Here is a 22413-nt window from a genome sequence, read left to right as displayed (position 1 = left end):
CGAAATGACTGAGTAGGTAATCACCAGACACTTCCAGATGAGATTCTGAATTTGAACCTCTCGCTTACCTTTCTCCTCTTCCCCAACTAGACCCCCTTTGACAGTCAACATCTAGAAACCATCTTAGGGTGACATATTCCCCGTGCACCACTGCTGTGATATCCACATTCTTCAAGGATAAGGGAGGGAGACGGTTACAGAGAAAGGGTGTCAGGGTATTGTGTGATGAGCAGCAAGGGTAGCCCTGCTCCTCACTCTCCCCCACAGCAAGGGCTTGCTGAGTTTTTATATCTGGACACAGTACAGTGTTTAGCACTTTAGCAGATTTCTCTTAAGCAGGCAACTTCCTGACTCCAGGGGGAAGTCTCTAGACCCAATAATATGGAAATGAAAACAGTTTAGGATTAGAGTCCAGAAGTTTAGTTAATTGCCATTTCAAAACCCCTAAGACAGGGGAGAAAGGAACTCTTGTTAGCATAATTTCTTCGGAGGATGGGAAACACTGTTCTCTACCTCTCTGTATCTCTCACAGTACTTAATACACTCACAGTACTTAATACACTAAGTGAATGAAATGAATCACTGTACACTAAGTGGTAACCAACACTATCCTTGACTATAAATTACAGAGCATGGGAAAGAAAGGCAGGGAACTTCAGGGAATTTAGGCTAAGAGTCACTCTTCTCCTCAAAAAGCAGTGCCTGACCTTGAACCTCTCTGGGTTTATTTTGCTCTGACCTAAATCCACACACAGTAACTTTTAGGGATAATATTTATTTCCTTGTTAGTAAAGAGACTATTGCGTCATGTAGAGCCACTGAACCTTGTTAATTTCATTATTTGGCATGCCTCGTTATATCCCCAGGCATTTTAATTGCTCTTTTATAGCCTTAAAAAATCCTTTTCCTGAAAATGAAAATCAGTGAAGCAGATTTGATAATCTGTGGAGGGTTGATAGAACAAAAACCTGTTGTGTGATCCTTATGTTCCTTATAAATTTATTTCAGGGAGAAAATAAACTGGGTGGCATGGATTTATTACGTAAATTAATGTTACTCCTTCTGTACCCCAGAGCATTTTATAGGCATAGTAGGTGCTATAAATATTTCATGAACAAGTGAATAAATGAGTTAATTTCATTAGATTTTTCAGTATGTAAGTATTATGAAGGTCACATTCTATCATTCACAGGGAGAAGTTTGGCGCAGTAGTATAATATATGGATCAGAGGCAGGGACTGGTTTAAAAGAAACTCTAGGACGTGGCTGGTGGCTCAGTCAGTAAAGAATGTGACTCTTGATCTGAAGGTCAAGAGTTCAAGCCCTATGTTGGATGTAGAGGTTACTTAAAAAATAAATAAATAAAACTTAAAAAAAAGAAACTCCAATATCAACTAGAAGTAATAGATGTTATGATTTTTAGTATGTTGAAAACACTTTTCTATTATTCACTTAATATTAGAAGTAACTAAGATCTCTTTAGCCATTATTCCCTTCTCATGCTCTGAAAACTCCTATCTTACAAAAAAACTACTTACTATAGAAAAATCAATATACCAGAGAACATGTCAATGCAAAAAAAGTGTTAACAAGAAAACAGCAAAGAGTTAAAGTCCTATCAACCATTTGATATATGTATTTGGGGAAGTGTGTGTGTGTGTGTGTGTGTGTGTGTGTGTGTGTGTGTGTCTGTGTCTGTGAGACTAAAAAACAGTATGATTTTAGGTATGAAAATCGCTTTTTTAAATTGAATCTACCCTCTACATCATGTCATCAGGGACATACATTTTTTTTAAAGATTTTATTCCTTTATTTGAGAAAGAGAATGAGAGAGAGAGAACAGGAGAGGGAGGAGGGTCAGAGGGAAAAGCAGACTCCCCGCAGAGCAGGGAGCCCCATGCGGGACTTGATCCTGGGACTCCAGGATCATGACCTGAGCCACCCAGGCGCCCAGGGAGATACAATTAAAACAATGATGAGATATCTACCTCCACACACTGATTAGAATGGCCAAAACCCAGTACAGTGACAACACCAAATGCTGACAAGGATATAGAACAACAGGAACTTTCATTCACTGCTGGTGGGAAAGCAAAATGGTACAACCATTTTGAAAGACAGTTTGGTAGTTTCTTACAAAAGAGGATACTCTTACCCTATGATCCAGCTCCTTGGTATTTAACCAAAATAGCTGAAAATTTACATCTACACAAATGGATGGTTGTAGCAGCTTTTGTTAAAATTGCCAAAACTTAGAAGCAACCAAGTTGTCCTTCAGCAGGTGAATGAATCAGTGAACAGTGGTACATCCGGACATGGAATATTATTCAACAGTAAAAAGAAATGAGCTATTAAGCCATGGAAAGACACGGAAGAAACTTAAATGCATATCAGTAAGTGAAATAAGCCAATCTGAAGAGGATATATACTGTATGATTCTACCTATATGACATTCGGGAAAAGGCAAAACAGTGGAAACAGTAAAGTCATCAGTGGCTTCCAGGAATTAGGGGCATGGCAAGGTATGAATGGGCAGAGCACAGAGGATATGATACTATAATGATGGATACCTGTAATCCTATATTTGTTCCAATACATAGAATGTACAATAAATACCAAGAGTGAACCACAACGTAAACTATGGACTTTAGGTGATTAATGATGTGTCAGTGTACATTCATCCATTGTTAACAAATGTACCACTCTGGTGGGAAATGTTGATAGTGGGGTAGGTTATGCATATATGGGGGCAGGGGAGTATATGGAAAATCTCTGTACCTTTCTCCTCAATTTTGCTGTTAACCTAAAACTGCTCTAAATAACAAAGTCTTAATTTTAAAAAGCTGAGTCTACCATGTTTAATGCTTAACTAGTTATCTATAGCAATGTTTTCCCAAAATTCAGCTGAACATGGTTTTCTTCTGATTATTCTGGCCAAAGAGTGAATAAGTATCCAGCGGTCACATGAAAATTATACCTATTGGGGTGCCTGGGTGGCTCAGTCGTTAAGCGTCTGCCGTTGGTTCAGGTCATGATCCCCGGGTCCTTGGATCGAGCCCTGCATCGGGCTCCCTGCTCTGCGGAAAGTCTGCTTCTCCCTCTTGCACCCCCCCCCTGCTTGTGTTCCCTCTCTCGCTGTGTCTCTCTCTGTCAAATAAATAAAGTCTTTAAAAAAAAAAAAGAAAGAAAATTTACCTATTAACTTATGTTGATAGGTATAAATGTTGAACCTATCTTAAGCAGATAGTGGTAGTTTGTGAGAGTTTGTGAAACTATATGTATTTTTAGCATTTATTTACTTAATTTAGAATCTAAAGTGAAAATTAAAAAGATGTGTTAAATTATGGATTTTACCTATTTTCTTTTCTTTTTTTAAAAAAGATTTTATTTATTTATTTGACAGAGAGAGACACAGCGAGAGAGGGAACACAAGCAGGGGGAGGGTCAGAGAGAGAAGCAGGTTCCCCACTGAGCAGGGAGCCCAATGCGGGGCTTGATCCTAAGACCCTGGGATCATGACCTGAGCCGAAGGCAGACGCCTAACGACCGAGCCACCCAGGTGCCCCTGGATTTTACCCATTTTCATACGGTGCAAGAAATATTTAAAGGACTGTCTGGGTGCTTATTTACTTAATCAAATGGTTTTATATCCTTTGAGCATATATTTTATTTAATTGTTATCAAATGTTTGATAAGATAAGAGGTAGTAAGATGGCAAAACCTATGTGCAGGCAGTTTGGGAAAACATAAAAGAAGTACCATTGAGATGTTAGATGAGAAAAACTCATGATAACGAAGATGAACAGAAAACAGTGACAGAAGGGGAAAAATAATTAAATCCAAAGAGAAGAAAAATGCAATCAGACTAACCAGATAAAAATACCAGATATGAAAAATCAACACATTGTCAGAAGTGTAAAAGAGCAAAGCACAGAAAATATGTGCCATACATTTGAGTTCTGCAGTGTAAAATGATAGGGCAAGAGTTAAACATATTAAGAAAGTATTGGTATGTAACAATCACATCCTGGTTTTATACCATATGTTATACTGGGTATGAGTGCTAGGTCACAGCTAGGCTTTTTTATCTAGTTTGATGCTATTCTTAATTGGATTGAAATAAATCACTGACAATGACTTAAGAATCATGTAATAAAACCTTACTCACCAGATTCAATTCAGTTTAATAAGTATCTGTCATCTTACACGTTGTATTCAGGGATGATGGGTTTTAAGTCACTTTGTTAATTTCCCTCTTACGCAGAGCTACCACCATGAGCATTCTGCAGGCCTACAGATACAAACTACTAGGTTTACTTAGTTGAGAGAGTTGTTAGATATGCAAAATGCTGAAGATACTGAAAGTGTATTCATTCAAAGGCAAACTCAATAAATAGTAATATCAATGTGCCTTAAATTACATCAGGATCCATTAACATGGTTTTGCTCTTGATCTAATAATTTGATTTCAGGAAATCCAAAAAATGTCCTAAGAGAACAACCCAAAACTCAGTGGGGGGAAATTCTAGGTGCAAAAACCTCATTATAATGTATATTTGTAAGAGTGAAACACATGAAAAAGTATCAACACCCAGTAACAGGACAACAACTAAGAAGGCCATCTTGCATCTTTCAAATAGGCTATTATTCAGCCACTAAAAATGATGAATGTAAGTAACATGGAGAATCCCCAACATATAATGCTAACCAGGAAACGCTATACGTAACTGTACATGTATATGTAGAAAAAAGGACATAACACAACAATCTTGAAAGAAATTTCTCTAAGTGATAAAAATGGTTATGTTGGCATGTGAAAATTGCTGTTGTAGTTGTTCTGTTAACAAATTTATATTTTGTAATGGGAAAAAATAAACTAGAAGCAAGCAGTGAAAACATTACTTTTGAGAATCCTTTGGTGAGATGTCAAACAATATAAAATGAAAACCTTTCTTCTACCAAGTATTCTTATGACTAAATTTTTCAGCATCTCTCCAAGTTTTCCTTTGTTTTATTCAGCATACATTTATGGAATGTTTGCTATGTATCGTGCCCTTCCCCATATGCATTTCACTCTTACTTCCAAGTGCGAGTCTCCTGACATTTCCTACTGAACACAAGGACGTCACCTTTTTTTCTTTAAAGTACTCTCTGTAATGGTTTCTGACTCCTTGTCAATTCACAACCAGGTCATATGTCGTATTCTGAAATATCACTTCAAACTGTGCCAAAGACTGGAACTATTAATCACTTACATAAAATAATCTACCACCATTTCTGAAATGGAAAACGCTGAACTCTTGCTCCTATGTCTGCCACTCTTAGAGGAGCGTCAGACTCCAGGGGGGTTCAGAAAGGAGCAGGCTCCTCCTTTCTTGTTGTTGGCAGTTGCTACTGCCTTCCTTTCTTGGACAGCGTTGTTACGGTGCATCGAAGTTAATAATTACCCACCTTCCCTCACGCACCTTTCAGAGCGTGTGTTCGGAGAGTCAGGGGCACAGATGGTCAGGGGGTACAGGGAGGGAGGAGGGGTCCACTATTGAGGGTGGCGAGTTCTCTTTCCTTCTATTCATGTGTGATGCAAGAACAATGGCACTCAGTTTTACAAATCTGTTCCTGTGGCCACCGCCAATTTCATAAACTTGTTTGCACACATCACACTGTGAAATAAAAACAGTCACCAAGGCCCCTCGATGACTAATTTGCTGGGCATGCTTTGGCCCTTTGTGATTGGATTTTTCTCCTGTACATGACAGTGCAGATTGTTTTCTCTTTCTTTTTTTTTTTTTTTTTTAAAGATTTTATTTATTTATTTGACAGAGAGACACAGCGAGAGAGGGAACACAAGCAGGGGGAGTGGGAGAGAGAGAAGCAGGCTTCCCGCGGAGCAGGGAGCCTGATGCGGGGCTCGATCCCAGGACCCTGGGATCATGACCTGAGCCGAAGGCAGACGCTTAATGACTGAGCCACCCAGGCGCCCCTGTTTTCTCTTTCTTAAGACATTCTCCTTCCTTTGAGCAAAACCATCCTCCCCTGATTTTCATCTAGTCCTTTTCTGGATGCTGTTTCTCAGGCTCCTTCTACCTGTCTCTTCAATGTTGGTGCTTCTCAAGCTTCTGTCCTGTCTCAGCCTCTTCAGAGTATCTCACTCACTGTTTTCCACTTGCCACTCCAAGTCCACAGTCCCACCATCCACTTGTCCCTACCCTGCTCTGTGCCCAAGGAAGACAACCTCTATGGAGCCTCAAAGCGTTTCCTTGCCCTTTGGTTCCACTGTGGATTTGGCCAATGGTAGGCCAAAGTTCAGATGGTGGGAATGGAGGGAGGTCATAGTATGTATCCCCCCAACCACTTTTCCTGCTCGGCCACTTCTGGCAGTGGCCAAGTTCCTCTACCGAAGGCTACAGTACCAATAGGCAACTCTCTCCTATATCCACATCTACTTCTGCTTGTCCACCTTCTGTGCTCCTTCCCTTTGGCTCTCCAGACCTAATAGTGATAATGGCTCTCTGATGTTGCTAATCCCAGCATGTTTTATCAACCCAGCTGGTTTCCTTAATCCTGCCCATAACCTCCATGAACCATCTTATCATCAAATTCCCCTCGATTACCCTGTTTGCATAGGACATCTGTTTCCTGCAGAGATCTTAACTAATACTCTATCTTATTCTCACTCAGCTTTGATGACCGCCACAGGGTGATGACTTTAAATCACTATCACCCAATCTCTTTCCAATTCCCAAGTACATATTTCAGAGCCCCTTCTATGTATTCTAAAATAACATCAGATTAACAGAGCCTAAATTAAACCCATCCCCTTCACTGACCTCTGCCTGCCCCACCAACATCTCCCTTCAACCCATTTCCCAGTCCATAATTCTCGTTTTGTAAGAGTGAAACACATGAAACCTGCATAATCTAGAAAACGGGCAATTACCTTCCAGTCCTCACTCTCTCTGGCCTGTTATCAAGTACTTTTGGTTTTCTCTCCTACATAGGTCTTAAGCCCATTTCCTTCTCTCTATCTGCATGGTTTCTACTTTAGTCCAGAGTCCATCCTCATTATATCATACAGGCATCCCTGTTATCTCCCACCAACTAGGTTGTGATCGATTTGAGGAAGAAGACAATTGCTTGCTATTGTTGCCAGTAAAAGCATTGCCTGAATGAGTGATTGAATGAATGAGGTACAAAGTGAAGATCTGAATAACAGAATTTCACTTTTTCCCATGGGTCTTGCAAATAGCTCCAAACCACTTCAACCTCTGTGTGAGTGTGTGTGTGCGCTTAATGTAATCCACTAATCTTAATTTTGTTTTGTTTTGTTTTTGGATTAAAGCAGTGGTGTGCTAGAAAGTAACTAACAACCAGCTTTCTGAGGCAAAGGCCAAAGCTCTGATTTGTAGCTCTTGGCAGTTTGCGTGGTAAAAATACTGTCGGCATTGCCTGTTTGAAGCTACCAAAGCACCACCACTGAATAGGAGCGGGTGCACGGGGCTCTCCTGAGCTGGAAAGCTGCAGGAGGCGGGTCCAGCATACCACTGAAAGCCACGTTTGTCAGAGGGAAGGTCAGATTACCTGACTCATCAGAGATTTCTGAAAGAATAGGATTACAAGGAATGCAATTTTTTAAGATTCAACATGAACAGTAATACGAATTAATAGTCATTTGCCAGGAAAATAATAAAAATAACAAATAAAGGTAGGGACATCATCCGAATCTGATCATCATTTGGAGACAATTTAATTTTGTTCTATGGAAAATTTCCTTCCTTTGTTTTCTTCAATTTATTTTAACTTAATCGAATAAGCATTTACCATGTGCCTATATTTTGTGGGTTTCTGTTCCAGGGGGAGGAACCAAATGTGAAAAAGAAGGTCTTTGTCCATACTACTGATCAAGCGGAATACCTTACTGCTTGAGAGTTGTGACATTTCTACCTGGTGGAAGGATGAGTGAAGGCTGCTATTTCTAACTGGGAAGACCCACAAAGTGCTCTTGGAAGAACAGGTTGGAGCTGTACTTTGGTAAGAAAAATTATAACACATTGAGAGAAGAAAGGGAGATTGGGGTTAGCAAGGGTACTTGGTTTTATGTTTGACACATAGTAGGCACACAGTAAGTACTGAGTGAATGAATGAATAAGCCAATGACTCACCTAAGAAATGATTGAGGGAATGAAGTAAAGGTAAAGGCAGAGATGTGAAAGGTCATCTGATTTGGGTTTGACATCTTGGACCTAAGGTTGCATCTTTCAGCACCTGTCCCAGTATAAACTATTCAACCTTAATTTCTGTTATTCCTACATCACTTGTAGTGAGGTTACCAATCCTTCATCCCATTATCCATCTACTCTGTCTCCATCATTAGCGCTCATGTCCAAGCCTCCAAGGAACTGCAAACAGCCTCCCAGACCCTCACCCGGAATCCACTCTGGCCCTGCCCCTCAGCATCACCCACGCTGCAACGACAGTGAAAGTCTGAGGATTTCTGCCACCCCTTTACTGCTCATGTAAGATTTAAGATTTCTCAATAGTTTGGACTGTTCTTACAAGAAAGCTGAGACTCCTTAAAGTGGCTTCCAAGGCACCATCTGACTCCGAGGCACGATCGAGGCCCCCACTGCCCTCTTCAGACTAACACCCACCACCCTCCCCCTGACTCCCTTGTACCAGCCCCACAGCCTTTTTTCAAAGCACCACATTGTGTCTGCAATACTGTTCCTTGTGGTAAGAATCCTCCCCCCTCCTCCTGTCACCACATTGCACATAACACTCTGTCCTCTGAGACTAGGTCAGACGCTGTCTTAGAGCTCCATGTACCTCTCCTTTGTGGAACTTATCACAGCTACAAATGTGTACTTACTGTCATGACTGTTTGATTAATGCTGATCTCTCTCCCACTAGCTTGTACGTTCCAGAGGGAGAGGCTATCTCTGTTTTTACTCAAGTGCTTGGCACCAAATAGCTGCTTAATAGGTGTTTGTTGAATGAATGAATGAAATGACATGCTCATTTCAATCTCCACATCTTTAAAGATTGTTCCCATTCCTGAAGAGACTTCACCTACCCCCCCATGTCCCACCATGAACACAAATCTAATATTTTTTTCCATGCCCACCTCAAAAACCATTATTTAATTCAATAGTCATTAACGAATTCTTATGTTCCAGGTCCTGTGTTACAAGGACACAGACTATATGGTTACATAAGATCTTCTCAGCTCCCCTAAGGAGGCCTGGTCTACCCAGAAGGATACACCACCAACTGCCATATTATGTGTAAGGAGCACTAATATAGATAAGGCTGAAATCTATGGACACATAGTAGAGAAACAGGCTAACTAACAGTCTCTGGATATTCAATGTAGCTTCACAAAGGAAGAGGCATTTGGCCTGCAGTTTTAAAGCTTTCTTCTTGAATGTTTTTCTATTTCTTAGGGGGAAAAAAATCACAATAATATATGTAATTTTTAAACCTACTACTTATTGGGCTTCTACACTGTACTAGTCACTCTGATTGAGGCTTTTTATAAATTTATCAATTTAATCCTACTTCATAATCTTTTCTGACTCTACATTTTTGTAACATAGTTTTACAATAAAATTCCACTCAAGTATATATTGAATAATTGTTAAATAGTTTCACTGAAGGTCTTGGCTTCCCAAAATACTGCTCCAAAGCTGTGATCTGATATTGCCTTTCTTCTTCATTCCCACTCTCTATCCTCCTCCACAGTGCTGCCCTAGACACAGGCAAAGTGGTTAATGCATACCTTTGGTGAAATGGAATCCAGGTGGTCTTTGAGCATATGTGGTAAAGAGCTTCTATTCCAGTCAAAATGTTCCATAAACAAGTTATCATCATTGTGAGAGTTTTAACTTCTTGATTGCATATGATTTTCTTTTAAATGCAAAAAATATGAGGATCAACATCGCACACCTGCTGTACATATTTTTTTTTTTGACACATGTCCTAAAAAGATTAAGAAACACTGAGGAAGAAACAAGGTGGAATTTCAATCAATTTCCCAAGAATTCCATAGATACAGGTGCCCTGCAGGTGAGTCTAACACACTTTGGCTCATTTCGCCCTGGCTAGAACCCTTTGAGATTGATAGTGCTATCTCCTTTTCACAGATAAGAAGACCAAGGATCAAACAAAGCTCATGCAACTCGGTGGAAATCAAACTGAACGGGCACCCATATCCTCTGATCTTGAGGCCTATCCTCTCCTATCAGACTTACATTTTCTTAGTTGTAAAACTGCCCCATAATGACTTATTCTATGTGATCACTGCCTTCATGTGTTACATGGGCTTTATTCTTGTCAAAGGATTTCATAAACAACTTATCATTACAAAACCTTTGCCTTCTCAATTGCTGAGACTGTCTTCTGTTTTTTATTTTTTTGAGATTGTCCTTTAAAAGTAAATATGTGAAGCTTGGCATAATACAACTGCAATCCACACTCTTCCAATGCTCGTTCTGAAGAAACAAAGGAACACAGCAAACAGCAACAACGATGAAATGAAGCAAAAGACGATTCACTCACTTCCTGGAAGCTCCCTACATACACGCACTGGGCAAAGTCACTTTCTCGGGATTTGCAGGGTCTAGAACATGAGGTTACTGAACACAGTAAAACTCTCAAACTTCAACTCAAGTCCGCAATGGGGAAAAATGCAGTCTCTGCCCAAATCCTGTAATCCCAAAGCTTCCTTATGGTAGTATCATTGAGATGGTCACTTAATTTTCCATCAAAGAAAAACATTTTGTAAAATATAAAAGAAAGGTAAACTCCCTTCTTTTGACCAGGATAGGTCAGCGGCTTCTGGCCTTATTTATTGCCTCTGGCTAAGGTGTCACCGTAGCCTTCATTTTCCTGAATGTTATCTGTGTTATAATTTAACAATGGAGAAAAGTCAGCTACAGAGGATAATTACATCTACGTGCCTTACAATTATTGTATTATGTGCGTTCCACGGTGGAAAATGAATTATAATGTTCATTCTTCACAAGATAAAAAAATTTAAGCACATTCGTTAGTTAGTCCAATAAAAAAATCTGGCGTCAGTATGGTGTGGTTTGGCAATGAAAACCGGAGCCTGTAAAACTAGCCGAATATAGAGAAATGGACAGATAAAGAGCACATTAGAGGTGACGCATTCCACAGGATAAATTTCACATGGATGATTGGAATTTCTCAATAAAAGGATAAGAGAACTTCATATTTCCTGAACTATGTTTTGGAGGTCAAATCAAGAATGACCAGTTAATATATTCGGAGAGCAAAGAAATTCTTTTTATAATGAGCAAGTCACACATACATAAATGCATGTAAAAGCAATACATAAATGCAATTTTTTAAATTAACATTCTTTACGGAGCATCTTAAAGGGGAGTTTAATATTTAAAATGTATTTAAATGATAGATATTTATTAGCAAAACATTAACCTTATATAACCAAATGCAGACTGATAACCCCTCCCCCGAGTCACTTTACTCTAATAAAAGGTCAGTGCCCCCCAAGTAAAAGACTAAAAACACTGTGGTATTTTATACAAGAAAATCAGAAAATAAAATGGGCATATGAGAATACTAACTGTCACTAATGACGTGATGTTTCCAAGAATTATTATTATTTTTTTAAAATAATTTAGCTACCCAACATGAGGCTCAAACTCATGACCTGGAGATCAAGAATCACGCGCTCTTACCGACTGAGCCAGCCAGGCACCCAGGAGGAATTCTTTTTAACAAGCATTCTAAACATACAGCACAATTTTGCCGTTTTATGATAATCAAATGCACAGGATGTCTTTCGGATACATAATAAACATTTGTTGAATTATTAAAGAAAGCTGGTTTTAAAAAAACAATAAATTGGAATGCATTATTATTCATTTCCTTTGAAAAGATCCAACTCTACCTAGCATCTTTTACAGAGGTTTTATGCACTCTCTATCAACTCTTTTGCCATTTTTTCCCCATTAAAAATGTGAATTCTTTTTTAAAAAGTAGAAAAACTTGTAAGAAATTAGATAAAGTTATCAAATGGCCACCAGACTGATAGGTTAACTATGAGAAAAGAAAACAATCTCCATCATGGTGCTCTGGTGTTTCAATGTTTTAACATCACAGTGGGCTTATAAAAGTTTCATTTTCTTTCTTCCTTAAAAAATAAAGCTAAGAAATACATTTAAACTTTGACCATTCACATAAAACTTACTAACTAAATAAAATAACTGGGAAAGCTAGCATAGTTGACCCAGGGGATTTATACTGAAATCAATACTTATATACCAGTCTTAAAAGATAGAGAGTATTTTTAATAATCTCTACTCAGAGTGATGAAAAACCTCATTAAAATTTCTTATTATGAAACTCATTTTAGACTAAAATTTAAATGTTTTCTTAATTAAAGTGTGTCAACGTTATTAAATTTACAAAAACTTCATAAATATCCAGCTCAGTGGCTTTCAACTCTGCTATAAATCAAGATCCCCTGTGAAACTTTAAAAATCTATTAAATCAAAATCTCCCAGGTCGATTCAGAACACCTCCACTTCTTTAAAGCTTCACAAGAACTTTAGGAACTCCAGTTAGGAGTCTGTTCCTATCCTTCGGCATATGTTTCCTGATGCCTAGTGTATTCCTGATGGTGCCTACTCTGTAAGGTGCAGGGAAAGCAAGGATGTGGAAAACATTACGTCCCCATTAAGGAGGGGAAGCAGTTGGTTACAATAAAGTGAGGTAAGTGTTAAACAGAGGTAAACACACAGAGTGCTTTGGAGCAAAGAAGAAGAACCCCTGAACCAAGAGGCTATGTGAGAGAGCTCACGTCTCCAAAAACGAGAAGCCTTCAAGTTTCTACTTTTGCTAGCAGCCTTGCTCCTCAAGGAGCCTGAGCCAGCAAAGGAATGATCCACTTTTAACCCATGTTAGAACTTTGACCACTGGATGGAGTATAGAGTCTTAATTACTAAATTGAGTCTGGTGTATGACAGGAGAACCAGAAAGTCACTGGAATGTTAATTTTCATACAGGAGCAGGGGAATGCTCAGCCCCACTGAGATGCCATGAAGAGGCAGTGGGAGAAAGACACAAATACTATTGCTTTACACTCACCCCACACGAGCTGAGCTTGTTCAAGATTCCCTGGATCAAGTGCTGTACAATAAGACCATGAAGAATGATGTAATCTAGAGTGAAAGGCTCAAGTTATCTTATTTTTTATCTTTTTATACAATAAATTACTCCCCATTTGCATTTTGATGGTTATATGTGAACATTGTTAACATTTCATTTTTATTAAATTCTGGAATATATGAACAATATTGACTATAGACTCAAGTCCAAAAGCTTTAATCATATACAATCTGATCCTTTTAACTATCATCCTTCAAAATAAGAGATGAAACTTAATAGTCTTATAAAATTCTTCCCTTGTGATTTCCTAACATCAAATCCTAAATCCAACTGTACATGTTGTTATAACTTAAAGAAAAACACAAATGTCATGACGAGTTATATCTCCACATGATTAAAGATACAAAAAACATAACATTCCCATCTTAACTCTTCCAAAAAAGTTAATCCATATGGAAAGGTTGGGTGGGAGCTCATGGTACTAAAATTTGTTTGACTCTAGTAAGTACTTACAAGAATCCTTTTGAGAACTGGATATCTAAAGTCAGATCAAGTCAAATCCACAAATTCATTGAGGCAACACTATGGATTAAAAAAAGAAGGGATAGATGTCTCTGCCTTCAAAACCATGACAAGTCAGGGGCGCCTGGGTGGCTCAGTCGTTAAGCGTCTGCCTTCGGCTCAGGTCATGATCCCAGGGTCCTGGGATCGAGCCCCGCATCGGGCTCCCTGCTCCGCGGGAAGCCTGCTTCTCCCTCTCCCACTCCCCCTGCTTGTGTTCCCTCTCTCTCGCTGTGCCTCTCTGTCAAATAAATAAAATCTTTAAAAAAAAAAAAAACATGACAAGTCAGAGAGATACATACCATATAGAGATCAGCAATATAAGGACCCTTAGACAAGAATGTAGCTGTGTCTTGTCTTTCACTTCCTTCCTTCCAGCTTTTATCCTAAGCTTCAGACAAAATGGGCCATGCACCCAACCTCCACCCCAAATGTGCCTACCACACATCCCAGCATGCCCTTCTCTATAAACATCATTTCTGCTTCAGAAATCCTATAGATCCTTCAAGGTCTATTTCAAAGACATGTTCATGCTTAGCACACACTGGATTTGCTCTTTCCCTCCAATGAACTCCCATCTCATTTAAGAACAAAGGCACCAAGAATGGCTTGCACCAATGTCCCATGAGGCAGCAGCGAGGAAACCAACCATCAAATGACTGATTATCACGGACAATACCTTCCTTCTCAAGCACTATACTTTCTCCTACTTCAGTGCCAATATCAGCATAATTTCTCCCTAAGAAACATCCAGGGCAGGAGAAAAAATACATAGAAAACTTCAGCTCCTTCATCTAAAGCAAATGGATTTTGAAGAATGCTATTTTTAATAATTAAAACATTTCAAGGTGTTCAATAAACTAAAAAGATAACCATAAAAAAAACCCACAAATGTCGGGGCACCTGGGTGGATCAGTCGGTTAAGTGTCTGCCTTCGGCTCAGGTCGTGATCCCAGGATCCTGGGATCCAGCCCGGCTTCAGCAGGGAGTCTGCTTCTCCCTCTCCTTCTGTCCCTCCCCTCCTGCTTGTGCTCTCTCTCTCTCTCTCTCAAATAAATAAAATCTTTAAAAAACCCCCACAAATGTCTCCCCAATATACCAAAGATTAATGGACTCAAAATCACAAATGCTTCTAAGACACAGGTTAAAATTCAAGTAATAGAACACTTGGTGCACAATAGCATGGACCACACACAAGTACTGGTTCCTTAATATAAACATCACAAAACGTATGCCCACTAGCTAGAACTGAACCACAAAAATCTTTCGTTTGTTCATGGAAATTTTTTAATTAAAAAAATATATAAAGCAACATCTAAACATTAGTAAAAGTTAGGTTAAAAAAACTTTATTTTAAGCATCTCTTACACACATAACAGATCTGGCAACAGAAGGTAAACTTTGTCTTGTTGCAAAGACAGGTTCACGGTGAGTAGTGTGTGGTCTTTAGAAGGGAATATGCCATCTATTTGGCCTGAGTACGTACAGTCTCCCAGGGGGTACATTTGCAAATCCACTTGACCCATTACCTCCCTGATGTAATAAGCATCTGAGTTTAGCACCCCTGCTTCAACACCTAAATGTACACATGTTTCAGGAAACATTTATGAAACATTTTGATAAAAGAGCAGGCATTACCATCTAAAAAGTCTGCTATCTAGTCTGCTTTATTTATTAAGATGTACTAGCATTCTATCTTATATAAATTTTAACTCAGAAGCAAATGCTTGACGATGGTAAATAAAAAAAAAATGTTGAAAAGGAAAAACAAACCTGTTACGTTGGCTATCTGCTCTCAAATAGTTATAACAGAATTCATGACCCAATTGCTTATTTTCTTCATTGCGTTCATCTGCCTAGGGTTAAAAACTTGTGCTATTTTTTCAAATTGTCTTTAGTCAAAAGGGAAATCTATGGAACTCAAAATTAATAAGTCTTTTGGACTTCAAAATATAAAATTAGGAATATCTGAAATTGCTGCCTTTAGGCTTAAAGAAATATACATATATATGTGTAAAATTATGAAAAAAGCAAAAATTAAAACTTAATTTTTACATTTCATATAGTGGCTTAAAACATAATTTATGAGTATCAAGGATAATGACCATACCACCATGAACTTATAATTTATTGTTCATTAGGAAGTTAACCTTTTATCAGCTTCTATGGCAATATTCTGAAAAACTGAGTTTGGAGCAATCTCTTTTTCTTTTCTTTAAAGAACCAAATGGAACAAGCTTGAAGTTTACCCAGAAGCACCACTTGTTCTAAAATATACTAGACTATATTCTTTATTCTATCATGAAGTCTATGAATTTCACATCTTAAAATTTTCTCCATTCACACATTTTTTCTTTTGAAAACAGCATGTGTGAGCAACACATATTCACAGCTGAAATTGTTTTCTTCGCATCTTAGAAAGATGATGAAAAGTTCACATGCATCTTCTTTCCCCAAATTCAGAAACAGATGGTAGAGTGATTGCAAAATCACCTAGTCAGTCTGTTATTAGGCAGCCTCTGATACCATAGGATTCTGTTCTCGCAGACCTTGTTTTCATCCTACAAATGAACCCCCTGAATTCCCATAATATTATAAGTTATCCCCTTGTGCCATACTCTTGCTCCATGAATTGCAAAAACAATTTCAGCAACCACTTTCCTTCTTACTGGTTTCTCCCTCCTCCTTCTTTATCAACGATGGTGTGACCCAGCTCCTCATATTCCCCAACTACACATCCTCCTTTCTAACGGGAGAGTTAAAGCAGCTTATTAACTGGCAACAAGCTGGGCTGCCAAATCGTATCCATGGGAGAGGACGAAGAGTACATATAAACCCTTCCAGAACCTCTCCTCGCCTACCAACCCTGGAATGAGTCTGAAAGGTAAGGGCATATTCCTTGTTAAATCTTACACTTCCTTATTTTAAACTCCCCCCACCCTTGTCTTGACTTACAAACTAGAAATCCATGAAATCATTTTCTGAAAAGAAGGAAAATATTAATTGGCAACAAAAAGAACACATAGATCACAACTGTGACCGATGCCTCATAGTCATTAGTACAGATGGATGTGTTTTCATTAGAAAGAAGATACAAATACATTTCATTCTAGTTCCCATTCCTGAGCATTTGTCCTTCAAAACAATAAGATTCAAAGAAAGTGAATGAAATGTCCATCAGAGGTTCTACTCCTTACCCCAGAGGACAACAATTTTGTACTACAGAGAATGTCTCTCTTTTGTGAAGGGGGAAATTCCTCTATTTTCCTACATACGTCAACCGTTAGTTCCTGCCCTAACAACATATTGTCATTTGTTTGAATTTAAACTTCAGGGGAAAATGAATGATAGGACGAGATAAAAAAAATTAGTCTACAAAACTAAACTATCATGTAACAAAAACCAACCTACGATCGTTGAAGACATATGATCATATGAAGAATAGTCTTTATGATTTTATTTCCTTAAGGTAGATTGTGAAATTCAGATCAAGTGTGGTTTCCCCAGAATACTTAATTCTGTTCATGAAGAGCCTTTTATTTCTCTCAAGACAACTGATAATCAAAGAAGCTAAGCACCATGGCATTCTCATTAGCACATGTCCATATTTGAAAAGTCTGCTCTTCTTCCCTTAATTTTTATCTGTTTGGAAAATCTAAACCACATATAGAAATTGAGGATTTCTGTTTGTCATCTTTTATAGCAATGGTGCATTATTTACATAAGACCACTAAATTAGTTTCCAATTTTTTCTTTGTATCAGTCTGTAGGATTCATGTTTTCATCCAGAGATTGCAAACACCTCTAACCAAAACCAGCGTCAGACTCTAGTTTGTTTGAAACCTGGTTTGGACAAGTTATTAAATGTATGTGTGGTTTGTTATATTCACCTATTAATCGGAGAGGATATCTACTTTGTAGTACTGTTTTAAGGATAAATGAGGTAATACAAAGAAAATACTTAGCACTGTTCTAACAGAGAGCAAGCACACAGCCTTTTCTGTAAACATTAATATTTATATTATTGTCAGTGAATCATTCTGTGTGAAAGGGTCAAACTGGTTTCCTATACCTACCAGCATTTCCACTATTAGCCCTTTGTTCCACAGGGGCAGAAGCTCCCAAGAAACTGATCATAAAATAAATTTTCTATTTAATTCTACTCCATATTCATATAGAGCCTATTCAATTTCTACTCTATATATTGAAATAATCCTCCTTGTTCTCAGCTGAATTGAATTTAGGAAAATACACGAAATTAGGCATGCTATCTATGCTAGTCCATTTTTCTGAAAAGTATGTTATCTGATTTGAATGATTTTGTTCTGTTCCAGATTTTTTACTACCTGCTTTGCAGCAAACATAAGTTGAGGCTGATGTTTGTTGAGTGTCACACAGCACAGGCAACATGGAAAGTGTGTCCAAATAACTCAAACTGCTATAAACAGCTGCCTTAGGTAGATGCAACCCACATGAATATTAAAAATTACTTAGGTTTATTAAAATCTAAGTGAGGAAAGGGGGAAAACATTTTAAAAAAGGTAAGCCACTTGTGTGACTCATTGTGGAATTCTTCTTTTGATGTATGTCAAAGACAAGTATTCAGCTGTCACCAAAACAAGTGTGTTCAATACAGAATTAGTTGTGAGTCTAAAAGAAGCCAAAGATTAGATGGAACAAAGAGCATAATAGTGATGAGGCGGGCCAGTGCCCCAGTATTCACTCAGACACATTTGGATTTTCAGCTGCAGAGACACCACCTGTTTGTAAATGGCAAACATGAGGATTGCTTACCAAATGACCACAGAAGTTTCACAAATGACAAGGTCCTAGGCAAGTCTGAAACTCAAATTCCTTTTGTCAAGAACCCTTGTTTCTTTTCAACAAACAGTTCCCTGCCTTGGGTTTATATTATTCTGATATCATTAATATGATTTAAAACCACCAAAGCAAATATTTGCAATGGAAATAATCACAATAGAAAACAAGCTGACATCTACTTCTTTACTTTAAAGAAGTGTGTGTGTCTATTTGTGTGTGTGTGTGTGTGTGGGTATCCGCTACACCCCAAAACCACTCTAACTGCAAAGTAACATCTAAATCCGCTTGATTTTGAGTCTTTCCATTTGACGAATTAACTAAATAGCCTGTACAAGTGAGTTCTCTATTTCAACACAGCCATTCACGCTTTTATGTTCTACAGTTGCATTCATATTAATGTTAAAGTATGTTGACTGAAGTTCACAAAAATGTAGAAGACTATCAGAAGACACCACCATTTGATTGAAATTCAGATTATGGTTCCCTTCCAACCTTCACAGAAAATGGGCCAGAGTATAGGGAGGTATGGCCAGCAGTAGCCAATCAGCAACCCTCAGCTAGACTGAGAAGAACCATCCCTCTCTCCTCCAGATGGTATCTGCTCTGATTTATCCTTGAAAGAAGTCTACAGGATGGTGGATCCTTAAATAACTATAATAATTATGATTATATAATCACTCCACAATGCTCTTAACTTATTCCCCAGTAATCTCCTGCTCTACTCATATCATCTCATAGAAACTATGCGATGAGACAGGTAAGATAATAATAGAAAAGTAACAATAAAACAGTATATATGACAGCAAAAATAGCAGTTATTGTCTTTTTGGGGTGCATACGACGTGCAAGTTCTACTAAGTGCTTACACATATACTCATTTAATCTTCCTGATAACCAGAAGAGGCAAGTATAGTAATTATCCTTCTCATGCTACAGATGATAAAATTGTGGCACTCTGAAGAAAAGGGACAGTGCAGGGAGGACAGTGAGGGAAATCCCTAAGAGTAGAGATATATGGTAGGTCTAGAGAGCAACCAGCTCTGGAAGACTCCTGAGTAGATGGAAGAGGACAGAAAGGAAGGGAGGGAGGGAGGAAGGGAGGGAGGGAGGGAGGTAGGGAGGAAGGAAGGAAAAGAGAGAGAAGAAGGGAGAACTTGAGACAAGTATTAATTCTGAGAAAACAAAAAAAATACAAAAAGAGAAAATATCATAGTTCACCAAATGGTTCACAGTAGTGAGTAAAATTTACATAGTCAAAACATGTTAATATCAAGTACTAACACAACCAAAATTTTAATGTGATTCTCTCAGGAGTATAAGGAAAGACATTTCCAATAGTAGGAAGTAAATTCTAAAAGACAAAAAGCAAGACATGGTAGTCCAAGCATGATATTTAGAAATATGGAAGTAAATAACAACAACAACAAGAGCCTGAAGAGTGGAAAATGCTTGCCTCTCAAGAGTGGGAAGCTGGGAGGCATGGGGTGCTGAGGACTGCTATAATTTTATCACAGCCTTGGGAACCGTGAGACTTTCTAAAGGACTGAGATATTACAAAACTTCAAAACTCTTTGATGACATAGGAATGCAACAACTGTGTAAATCGTATAAAAAAACAAAACAGTGGCTATATCTAGGCTGTCCTTTATCTCAACTGTACTTTGGAAGTGAGAACAGGCAGATTTGCCAGTCGGGTCAAAGCAAGTTTAAGGACACCCGCAGCCATGGGGCTGACAAAAAAGGCAGCAAGAAGCTAGAAGATAAATGAAATCGTGCTTGGATTTTCTTATTTTGCCTCTGAAAAACATATTGATCTTCTTGACTGCTCAGAGACCCAGTGTTAAGGGGCAAGAGTGGAGGAGACGTGTTACTGGAAATCCTTCCTTAGGGATAGCAGCTGAGTCAATTCTAGAACCAGTCCTGGAGGATCAGAGGATTCCAACGAAGAGATGGTGGAGGAGAGATGCTGACTGCTGACATGAGGGAATCACTCAAAAGGTACAGAGCTTCTGGGCAACGACAAAGGGGACTAAAGGCGCAGGAAGCGTGAGGGGCCATAAAATCACTTCTGCCTCGAGCCTGTCCTTGTAAATGATGACGGTACACATTCTGTGCTGGTGATATTACCCCCTGGGGGTAAAAATGGGTTCTTACAGGGCAGATAAAAGTAGTAGAGATTGCAATGATTTCCAACTTGCTGAATGGCCACATTTTATAGACAGATTTATAGCAGATGTATGGTATTAAATTTTCATGGATTAGAGAGGATATTAGGACCAAAAAAACCCCCCCAAAACACAAAACCAAACAAACATTGAAAAGGCTCCTTAGGGGGGTGATAATGAAGAAAATCCAGAAGAGAAACATTGAATTAAAAGAAAATTAACAGAAAAAGAATGGTTGGAGAACTTTGGAATGGAAATTGGTAGAAATTGAGAAGGACCTTACAATTCTGGGAGCACAAGAGGATTTTGTGGTTAAAAAACATATTTGAGATTAATACCAGCCACCTAACATAATAACACACATCAAAACATTCTTTAAAATGTTAGAGCAGTAAATACCCTCAAATCAAAACTGCTCTAGTATCTAGATCAATGAGCTTGTTTTAACAAAAGATATTCTCTATTCAGTGAATTTCTTGATACCAATCCCAAGCATCTTGTTGCCTTTTAGAGACCAGTAAGTCAAGCTTGTGACAACTCCAAAATCTGTTGGACAATGGCTTCTATGTGATCCCAGTAAAATATTTTCCTAACTTCCCAAATTACCTGCTTCAAAACCTTACCTGTACAAGCATTGTTTCCCACTTTGACTCAGCGCCCAGACAAAGGTTTTCATCTACACCTATGGTTTCAAGACCTGAAAAATGGGAAAAATTCAGGCCCCACTGAGTTCTTGGTGCTGCTGAAACAATTCATACACTTGAGTGTGTGTGCGTTTGGATCTGCAGGTCCACAGAAACAGAGTCTCCAGTGAGTGCCTTCTATCCAACCATCATCAGAGAAAATTTACAGTATTAGAAACGCTGATCTTCTCCCTATTATGCCCATGGATCAGCACCCTTCAAACCAGACTACTTATTATAATATTTTTTAAAGCTACTTCTTAATAGCAAGAAAAATTAGTTGATCCACTTAAGCCTCAAGCTCTATGAGGGCAAGACCCTGTCTTCTTTCTCTAGCACTCTTTCTCCAACCTAGAGCAGCATCCCGGCATAAGCAACTGCTCAAAAACTATCTGAGGAATAAAAAATAGAATACATTATCTTCAAGTATGTTTAGCAATATTTTGAGATCTAGATTTTGTTGCAAAAAACCTAATAAAGTACAATACTTAATGTATTTTAAAGAGCCTCAGAATAACCAAACCATTGGAAATCATATTAGCCAAGTAATGCAGAAAATTAAGGATCTTGTGGCATATCAAGAGCATCCCAGGCCAACATACTCTTGATTATCTGTCACATTTTGCATAGTTTACATATAGTAGGCATTCCCTGTTGATTCCTAATGTAATGTACAAATTCAGAAAAGTCCTATTTCGTCTTCCCCTTCCATTTTATAACCTAAGAAATTTCTTGCCTTCCTTTTTAATGCATATGCTTATTATAATTAAGTAAATGAGCATTTATGAAAATAGAATTTTTGAAAATTAGAAGGTGGCAAGTTGCTTCTCTCTTATGTAATTGTAATAGGAAAATAGGGGAAAATAGCATTATTGGAAATGAGGCTAGGCATACTCAAGTAAACGTGAGTGAATGTGCTAGTTTATTTCATTGTTTTTCCAGTCTAGAATCCTGCAGTTCACTGTAAATGATGCTATTAGTGATGATTTTAATACGGGTGTACAAAAGAAAAGGCCATGGTCAAAAGGACA

The 22413-nt window shown here is 38.3% G+C and overlaps 1 protein-coding gene across 2 annotated transcripts in view; it reads right to left on the bottom strand.

The window, feature by feature from the left end:
- The window catches only part of CHRM3 (cholinergic receptor muscarinic 3), a 471578-nt gene that overhangs the window by 433402 nt on the left and 15763 nt on the right, over window positions 1–22413 (bottom strand). The window lies entirely within an intron of this gene.

Source organism: Phoca vitulina, unplaced genomic scaffold (assembly GCF_004348235.1).
Source record: "Phoca vitulina isolate PV1807 unplaced genomic scaffold, GSC_HSeal_1.0 scaffold43, whole genome shotgun sequence".
Classification (NCBI taxonomy): Eukaryota; Metazoa; Chordata; class Mammalia; order Carnivora; family Phocidae; genus Phoca; species Phoca vitulina.
The sequence above is the reverse complement of the archived record's forward strand: the minus strand, read 5'-3'. Positions and strand labels throughout refer to the sequence as shown.